This window comes from Urocitellus parryii, chromosome 1 (assembly GCF_045843805.1).
Source record: "Urocitellus parryii isolate mUroPar1 chromosome 1, mUroPar1.hap1, whole genome shotgun sequence".
NCBI lineage: Eukaryota > Metazoa > Chordata > Mammalia > Rodentia > Sciuridae > Urocitellus > Urocitellus parryii.
Window position 1 is genome coordinate 245,945,874 of NC_135531.1, and position 6,881 is coordinate 245,952,754.

At 36.4% G+C, this 6,881-nt stretch overlaps 1 pseudogene; it reads right to left on the reverse strand.

The window, feature by feature from the left end:
• Window positions 1-5,601: 5,601 nt before the first annotated feature.
• LOC113196766 (large ribosomal subunit protein eL30-like) lies at window positions 5,602-6,079 on the reverse strand (annotated as a pseudogene).
• Window positions 6,080-6,881: the final 802 nt, after the last annotated feature.

Consider the following 6,881-nt stretch of genomic DNA (forward strand, 5'->3'; position numbering starts at 1 on the left):
GTTAGCCAGACACAAAGATTTTTCTTCCTAATTAACCATTCAACTGGCTTTACTTTTTAATGTGCCATTAACAAAATAGTTTAAACCAAGGAAATAAAAAGCTATAAAACAATCTACTCCACTATCCTTGACCTTTATTCTTTAAGCCCCCAAAATTCCTGTGTGCTTTAGGAATGCATAATTGAAGATATGATAGTACATTTTATGTCTTACATTTTGTATGCAAATTTTGCTGTCTTTAAATGTAAATCTACTACAAGAGTGCTTGCTAGTGGTGTTTGACCTTTTATAGTGATACACCTAAAGAGTATTCAATAAGCCTTCACCACATGTGCAGTACAATACTAAGACCCTGTTCTCAAAAAGCATACATTCTTAGTTAGAAAAAAGTCTTATAAACTATTAGAAAATAATGTAAGTCTTGAATGGTGGCATACACCTGTCATTCCAGCAACTTGGGAGGCTAAAATAGGAGAATCACAAATTTGAGACCATCCTGGGAAACTCTGCAAGATTCTGTCTCAAAATTTAAAAAAAGGGCTAGAGGTGTAGCTCAATGGTACAGTGCTTGCCTAGCATGTGCAAGGCCCTGGGTTTAATCACCAGTACTGCAAGAAAAAAAAAGTATAGAATTAAACAAAGAAAAATTAAACTGAAGGAAAAATGAACATAGTAAGAAGCTACAAAAGTAAAACTCTGAGTTCCTGGTATGATTGAGAATGATTTAGATAAAGTTGTATGTGGAAAGATGGAGTAAAAAGCATCATTCACATCAGTACAGCTCAGAGTGGCCCACAGACCAGTGCCTGGTAGCAGATGGTTTGGTACTGATCTATGCAATAAGCACAGAAAGAAAGAGTAAGTAGTTAGAAAGCTTTCTAGTATTTTGACATTGCTCTGGCATCCAAGCCTGTGATCCATGGACTTGGCTCATTGAATAGGTCATAGACCAGTTAGGGCACTATCAAACTCATGGGGTGGAACACAGGTAGCATGAGTGACATGTCCATAATGTGCAGTTGGAACATACTCCAATACATATAACTATATAAAACCCAGAAATCATTTATTTTTTCAAGAGACAAATTATTTACTATAAAATTGTTACTAAGAAAGAATGGAAGATTAATTGTTAAAAAATATATTTGCATTGGATAAAATTTTAAAATGAATATCTTGAACTGTTGAAATTGCTTTAAAAATCACTTCTTCCATTTCTGTTATCCCTCTGCAACAGTGAGTTCTCTACTATGATTATTAATAAAACAAAGCCTGAAACACTGTTAGGTAAACATTATGTTCTGTGAGCAGCACTAACAGCAGTCTAACCTAGATTATTTTTGTTAACAAACAGGAAGTAAGCTCATTGCTAGCATTAAAACCTTTATAGATGGACATAAGTAGTATATGTTCAAAGTGTGCATATAAACATATAATTATTTCACTTAAAACTATTTTAGTTACAATTCTAGGACAACAAGATTAAGAATGCATGACAGTTCTCTACATCAATTGCCTCTACATACATACAGTTTTCAAGGAAAATGAATGTAGTTTCTCTAATTATAATTTTTTAAATTTTTTCCTATTATGTTTATTCTTGTTTTTATTGATATCTAACAATAAAAGTCTGGGCCCATATTTTGTATTGTGGCTTTTACTTTCTTTTTCTGGTAATTCATAGCATCAATCCACAATGTATCGGAAATTAAAGTTTGAAAAAGAAAAATTGGGCCTCCTGTACTGATTATTTGTGAAATACTCATCTACCCTAGATTGTTAGAAACCCAGCCAGAATTATGCAATCATAGCTTTCCCTAGGGCCATATTTTCTGAAATTCAGGATGTGTTTGTTGCTTGGTAACAGACTAACATTAAATTACACTGAATCAGACAGGAAGAAAGGCACTGTTGTCTGACCTGTTCAGAAGAGATCTGGGTCTGTTAGTGACCATCAATCAAGTCAGGTATAGTTGATATAGCCTATGGTCACAAGCATGCAACAGGTTACCCATCACTTATCATGGACAAAATTCAGCTAAAGGTACACGTAGTATCTAGCAGGCACCAAAACTATTCTACAGCTCAAGGAAGTCCCAATTTCTTCCTCAGTTACTTCCTACAATTATCTAACTTGGGAGACTTGCTCCTGGAGAGACATCTGATGATAGAACAAGTCAGCGCTTGCACTGGGGACACTGCAACAGTGGCGACTCTGACGCTTACCATAGCTCATTCATACAACATGCACTTATTTCATACATTAAATATATATATATATATATATTCCTAACATATCTTATGCTCATAAATCCTCTAAGATCAATTTCTATATCTTCAGTTCTAAATATTCAATGCTGGGCTGGGGATGTGGCTCGGTGGTAGAGTTTTTGCCTGGCATGCGTGAGGCCCTGAGTTCAGTCCCCAGCACCAAACAAACAAAAACTAAATATCCAATATTATTCAATATTGAAGGCATTAATTCCTTATTAGGATATTTGAAATTATACCTAACCACCTAAGGAAGAAAACGAGGCAAGGATCACATCATTTATACTAAATTACTTTCAAACTGAATTACCACACATACAATGTAAGAATTTTGTTCCAACAGTTCTACTGAAATAAAGTCTCTGTTTAATAATAGGTTGCCTTTAATAAAATCTTCAACCCTTGCTAATCTTCCATTTGAACCCAAAGCAGAGATTTGGCTGAAAGCATCTAGCAAGTATCCATACCCAACCAGAAGTTAATTACATTGTTTTGTTTTCACTGTGATCGTTACAGTTAGCTTCTCTTAATCACATAATAATGGTGCAGAGTTGCCTTTTAAAGTACACGTCCTTAAATTAAATAAAAAGTAAGTAAATAGAAAATGTTAGGTAATCAGTAGCAGAAGCAGTACTCATATAAGGTGAAAATGTATGAAAAGTGTTCTGTCCTAAGATACTCCTAACCATCCCCAATCATCCTCAATCCCCCTTCACCAAAAGCTGGGGAGGACAGCTGTTGCTAAAATAATTAAGGGCTCATCATTTCCCATAATTATTCTTCAAAGCATGGCTCAAGTAAACCCCATGGGATAATCCTGTTAGCAGGAACCTAGGCCAGAGGCCCAACTCCAGAAATCTCAACAAATCAGGTCTAGCCACTAGCCCCAAAAACCAAACCGAAAAAGAAATGAGAAGTAGGAAAGGAACTTCAAGCAATATGGTCATATTGGGAAGACAAGTGAGATGAAGTATTTCAGCCCTCTCTTTCAGGGTACAGACAGGAGTTTTAGGTTTAAATAAAGGAAGAATTGGGGCAGGGGACAGGAGATATGAAAAATTAAAACAGTCTGGGCCAAACTGTGGTCTAGTTGATTATTATCTCAGTTCTGGTAACCCCGTGTTATCAGAGTTAAGGAAATTTCTACCACTCAGGGGACAATCTCCATTTGCTCTGAGGGATGTTTATCTATCAGCCTGTGATCCTGGAACAGGGAGCAATTTGGTTCCCATGAGATGATTACTCCTGCTCAGGGAGCAGTAGTCTCATCATGGGGTAATCAGCCTGCAGAGCTCTGCTGCCCCTAGAAGGTGCAGGGCAGCGCCTAGAGACTTGTGGGCAATACTCCTGGGGATCAAGAAGAGGATGGGTAATAAAAGCTGGCAGGTGAATGTCCCTACAAATCATAAACTACCTTAGTTATGCTTATCTTGGTGTCATCAATCTTAAAGGGGGACAAGACATTTGTGCGGACCTGGGCAGCAATCTGACTCAAAGTTTAAGATAACAGAAGAGACAGATAAAAAATGAAGACAGAAATACCAAAACTTATTCTGCCTTCAGTTGTTCATTGGGCATCTACAGGCCCAAGGGAAGAGTCAGTGCTTGTAGCAAAGGCAGCCTCCCTAAGTCCCTGTTAGAATCCCCCATGGCAATCCTTTCCCTTTGGCATCCCTCAGACAGCATGTGGTTTACCACTCAGGCTTTTTTCAATGTGTGTGTTAATCGAATTTCAGCAATATACAATAGAAAGGGAAAGAAGACGGGGTTTATATGTGAATGGGATAAGATGAAGAAAGACTGAAATCTGCTGCACTAACACAGCAATAGAGCTGTGGGCTTTCCCCCCATCTTTTCTCTGTTTTCCAGTCTTTTTTGTAATATTGTTATAGGCCTCTCATATCCCAAATCATACAACCTGTTTTGTGAATCATACAACCTGTTCACGCTTAGAACGGGCTATATGACTGTTTTGTGTCTACATACATATAAACGGGATATATGACCATTTTATATCTATACACTAATAACGTTTATTAATATGTTTATTTCATGAAGTCTGAAACCTGCTTTTTGTTATAACCTGGTAAGAAAATTACCCGATGTTACAGATGTTTATAAAACAAAGAACCTAATAATCATGCAAAACCAAAATCCGTTTGTACTACAATACTCAAAATGGTTTTTCAACTGTAGCTTTTAATGACTAACATATATTGATGCCCCTAAGTTAAGCAGGGTAGCAAACAAGGAGTCAGAGGAAATTTAACCTAATTAAGAGGGATTTTCAGTTTTCATAGAAGAAAATACAAGCATAATAATTCACCATACTTAAGACTTGAAATTGTAAGTTTAGGAAACTTAACTGTGAACAGGAGAAAGGTAGCTAAAATAGTACGGGTTTAGGATCTATATATAGTAGAAAGCTAAGACCAACCCTCCTATCCATGGCTTAATTTCACTCATATCCCTACAAAAATCCAGTGACCTTTGGGCATATAAGAAGATTAGGAAGGGTTCAGGCCAGGAGAAAAGCATTATGTCATATCATCCTCACAGCAATCGAATATAGTAGATATTATCATTCCATTTTACATATGAAAAAAATCAAAGCTCTTTTGTGGGTACAGTATTAGCAACTGGCTCAAGCTCAGAGAGCTAGCAAGTGGTCAGACAAGCATCAGATCCACGCCTGTCACTTCAAAACGTTTCCCTGTCCAGCTCCATCTTTTATAGTAGGGATACAATAAAAGGTATCCCACTATGAAAGTGAGGACTTAAAAGAAAAATGTACCATAGATTTTTTTAATCAGTTGTCATTGCATAACTGATTTTATGCAAAAAATTCTAATGGAGATTAATTATTAAAAATTTTTCCTTCCAATAAGTTTCAGAAACCTATGTATATGAATATTAATAAGCCACTTTCACCCTGTCATTTTAACCCTACCATTGTATATGACATAAACTTGCCAAACTTGGGAGCTCACACTCTGGGCCTGAGTCAATGGTATGGCCACTGCAAACCACAAGAAAACCTTTCCTGATGTCAAATTTGATCCAATGTTATATAATTTAAAACAGCATTTTCATATTAAAAGACATATTACAAACCAGAATACTACACCTGCATGAATTTTTTTTAAATCATGCATTTCAGAGAAACTTCAAACTTGGATTAGCACACTTTGACCCTTACCTCAAGCCCCTGTGAGTTTAGAGTCCTCTCCTCAGAGTTCAGTGGGAAAAGGGGGGTATTATTTGGTTGGTTGGGTTTTGGTTTTGGGTTTAACAAGCTCTGGCAAGAATTACAGAAGAATTTTGCATGGTTTACTTTTTACCAACCTGATCTGGCAGCATCAATGATACCAGAATCACCTGGATCAAGGATAGCCAGTGTACATGCTCTTATTTTTTTCCCCTTGCTGTGCCCAATTCAGTGTTACTACCACCAGCTGGATGCCAGTTTTGACCTACAAGGCATAGTAAGTACTCTATTTCCTCAAAGCTGGCCAATTGTTGGCGAGGATGACCAATTTCTCTTTACCTAGTCTGATCACTTTCAGATTCTGCTCATACTCCGGCACATGCTTTTCCATGTGAATCTGCAATATGTATACGGGGTAAAAATGGGAGTTTATAATCTGCTTGAATCAAATGTATGAAATATGGTATGTCAAGAGCTCTGTAATGTTTTGAACAAGTAATAATAAAAAAAATGTTATTAAAAGAAAAAAATTAAAAACACAAGCTATAGTCTAAATTTCATCAGCTCCAGCAACTTTTTCATTTTCTTTAAGGCAACCATCTTTCTACCTTAGGTGTTAAACAGCCTCCAACCAAGAATGACAGCTAAAATCACCAGGGAGACAGAAAGTTCAATGAAAAACCTTAAGAAACATATTAAGTGATTTTTATGTCCTGGTTAAAATTATGTAGACAGTCATATAAATTAATACTTGAAGAAAGCTCACAAACATTAAGATTATCAGGTCTCCATTTTTGAGAATTTCAACATTCCAACAATTTAATGATAACAATTCCTTAAATTGTTGTTTATAGAGACTGTAAGTGATTGAGTTGTTTTGCCCTCAAACTTTATTTTCTTTTCTAGAAAATGAGACCCATAGCAAGGGTTTGAAGGATGACTGAGGAGATGGTGACTATAATGGTGGTGGTATCTTTGATTAGTGTTTCTGTATTTACTAGGAGATCATTTGGGTCCTCACTTAATATGCTAAATTCTTCCCTCAATAAATAGGATCTGGATTTTTAACTACAACTCTTTAAACCATTCAATTACATAAAAGTGAGATGAATTATCAGTTAAATGTGAAGTTAACATTGGTGCCTGTACTATTGGAAATTAACTAATTAATGAAAAACAGAAGTCAAATGTATTATTTTTAATTATGTAAATTAAATTGCATAAAAGCAACATCACCACCATCCTGTCCCCCACCTGAGAGGCAGAACCTACTCAGCCTCCCCATTTAAAACCCATTTGTTGCCTGAAGCAACCAAAAGCTAATAGATTTTCAAATCAGTGCTGAGGGTTGGTGGCAGAGCTCTGGCGCTAGAACCCTGGCATCCTGGCATTATAATCCCAG